The sequence below is a fragment of the Arachis duranensis genome, chromosome 1 (assembly GCF_000817695.3).
Source record: "Arachis duranensis cultivar V14167 chromosome 1, aradu.V14167.gnm2.J7QH, whole genome shotgun sequence".
NCBI classification, from domain to species: domain Eukaryota; kingdom Viridiplantae; phylum Streptophyta; class Magnoliopsida; order Fabales; family Fabaceae; genus Arachis; species Arachis duranensis.
In genome coordinates this window covers 101,651,279-101,654,761 of record NC_029772.3, presented here as the reverse complement: position 1 = coordinate 101,654,761, position 3,483 = coordinate 101,651,279, and positions in this window count along the sequence as shown.

Below are 3,483 nucleotides of genomic sequence, written 5' to 3'. Positions count from 1 at the left end.
TTGTATTTATTAAAGTCTATTAATAATTTTTTATATTAATTTTTAATTTTTATTTAATAAAATCTAATAATCTATACAAATATAATACATCCAATAAACACATCATTATATATTATACTCATTTTAGATATACCTTGTCACTTTACACAAAAATAATTTCTGATTCCAAACACATCCTCATAAGAATTAGACATAGCATTAAATAATCTGTTTTACGTTGTTTCCGAACTTCCTTTTCCATTAAACTTCACATCCATGGTGCCAAGTGCCAACCATGACCTGAATTACACGGCACTTACCTAAACATATATATAATAGCTTTCGATGATTGTTCTCTTATATAATATAATACAAGTACTATTTCAACAATTAAACATAGCTTAAAAACTTATAGTAAAAGGTAAAATATCTAAGTTATTTTAGAATTTTGTTAATACTATTCAATAACTAATAAGGATGCTGATTTGAGTAATTCGTTCCCCAGTTATTATTTGTAAATTTATTTGTAGTTATTAAAATAACATTTCTCATATATATATATATGTTTAAAATTTGAAAAATAAATCAACTGCAAATTAACGGCAAAATTAATGGCAGATTTTTAAAAAATTAATTACAAATCAACTGCAAAACAACGGAAAGAAATTAACAGCAATAATACTCTACATTCATGTAAAAAATATTAGCCAGACGTGCTTTCTTTTTCACTCACTCGTTCGTCATACATGCACTACATATAACGTGCTGCAATCTAAAGCTTTGCACAACGTAAACTTTCTGCTGCAACATAAACTTTTTTTTTGCTCACGTCTTCTTCTTCGATCTGCACTTTTTAATCGAAACAATGAATAACTCAACTTCAAATTAATTGAATGAGAGCAATTTGGATTATTCTTCTTAAAGAATCAAACTGACGAAGTTTGGATTATTCAATTTTGAATCGAATTGAATGGAATGCAATTGCTAATTTGAATTGAACTGAATTTGAATTGAATGGACGGAGGTGTATTGAATTAAATTGAATTGATAATCTGTAAATTGTAGGCAGGGCTGTTTGAATTTGATTTTATATAATAGATTATGTTTCGTTCACTCAGTACTATACAATTGTTTCACCATGAGTACTGTGTTCGATTCATTATGCAGAAAGCTGTTTGGATTTGATTTTATATAATAGATTATGTTTCGTTCACTCAGTACTATACAATTGTTTCACCATGAGTACTGTGTTCGGTTCATTATGCAGAAAGCTATTTGAATTTGATTTTATATAATGTATTATGTTTCGTTTACTCAGTACTGTACAATTGTTTCACCATGAGTACGTGTTCGGTTCATTATGCAGAAAGTTGTTTGAATTTGATTTTATATAATGGATTATGTTTCGTTCACTCAGTACTATACAATTGTTTCACAATGAGTACTGTGTTCGGTTCATTATGCAGAAAGCTGTTTGAATTTGATTTTATATAATGGATTATGTTGCGTTCACTCAGTACTATACAATTGTTTCACCATGAGTACGTGTTCGGTTCATTATGCAAAAAGATGTTCGAATTTGAATTTATATAATGGATAATGTTCCATTCATTTAGTACTATACAATTGTTTTACTATAATAATATTTTGGTTCATTTATGTTCTACACAATTCAAAACTTTTTCTCCTCACCTTCTACTGCTTCTTCACCAAAAGAAGGAGGAAAAGACAAAAAATACAACAGCAACAACAACAAAAGAATGACGATAAGGAGAAAACATGTGAAAAAGAAGGAACGCGAAAAAGAAGGAGGAGAATGAGGAGGAGGAGGAACGCGAAAAAAAAGGCGAAGAAGAAGAAGATGCTCCGTGCGTAAACGAGCGTGAGAAGAAGCGCGGGGAGAAGCGAAGAAGAAGAAGGAGAGAAGAAGCGTTAGGCAAGAGTAGTTTCGTGTGTGTTGGGCGCATGTATTTTACGTTTCATTTAATGGTATTGGATTTATTTTGGTATTGGGCCAACTTGGATGAACTTGGATATATAATTACATGGATGTGTAGTATGACTATAAAATTAGTGATTTAAAACTACCTACGAATAATGAGAAAGTTAATTGTAGTGAGGAAGTTATTAATCTAATTTAATAAATTCAATACAAATAAACGTTAATAGTAGTGAAGTTATTAATTTAAAATTTAAATGAGATATAAATGGATTAAAGTCGATCTAAATAATAACAAAAAATATTGATTTTTAATACAATTGGTGTTAATGATATGAAAGATGCTGAATAAGAGCCTAATCTGGAGGTAAAGTGATTTCATCATCTGTTAGAATCTGCCACGAAACCTTTACTTGAGGGGTGCGTTCACTCGAAATTGTCTTCATGTGTTAGAATGATGAGTATTAAGTATAAGTCAAATTATGCCCAAGAGTCTTTTGATAAGTGAATCACCCTTTGGGTGGTTGTAGTTAAGATTAAGTCAAGAGGTCGCATCAAGTCTGAAGGAATGGAAGGTCAAGAACCTTTTCAAATTGATGACCCAACTCTCTCGAAGATTGTGGTTGATACTGGTGATTTGATCACCCTTAGGTCGAATATTATGGATGATGACATCATTGACTTTATGATAGATAACGAGACACTACGAGTAGATGACAACGATATTCAAGAAGAAGAAGAATAAGAGAAAGAAGAAGAACCAGAGGAAGAGGAGGATGAACCAGAGAAAAAAGATGATGAATCCGAATAAGGTTAACATAAATATAGTTTAACTAGCTTGTTATATGTTTAAATTTAATTAGTAAGACTATATAATTACAATGCACGCTAGACTTAGTTCTATCTTATATATTTCTTTATTAAACTTTAATTAGCTTATGATATAATTACATTGTTTCAGGTAGGCATGACGACAAGTAGGGATGTCACGAGACAGCCTCGTGGTTAGGGTAGAGGTAGGGCAACTACTGGCTCCTATGGGACTTCTTAGTCCTCACCTTTTACCTCGGCTTCCTCTAAGTCGTTACAGGATCAACCTTTTATCATGGTCCCTAATCCTAACTATGTGGGTCCTGCCACGCCATCCCTCCTCTAGGCAGTTGTCCTACTACTTCACGAGAATGGACTCTTCCACCTCCTCCACCCATTCAGCAGACCACTACTTTAATGATGCCACCTTCAATGAGAGACACCGCAGTGTTGAAATCCTCTCAGGGATCCTAGCTAGATGCCCCAGCATCGCCACTGGTCGTACGGATGACGATTTGGCCTGATGGTTTGATAGCACGAGTACTATTTTAATTGGTTTTAAATGAAATTTATTTTGAAGTTCTTAAATAACATTTGTATTTATTAATCTTAAGTTTTTCAATAATAGGTTTGCACCAAATAACAATGCATGTACACAAGAGACAAGAGTATAACAACGTCATTAAGCTGATGTACGACAATCCATGGCTGAGCTACAAAAAGATCCCTGTTGGGTGGTAAAAACTCTACATAAT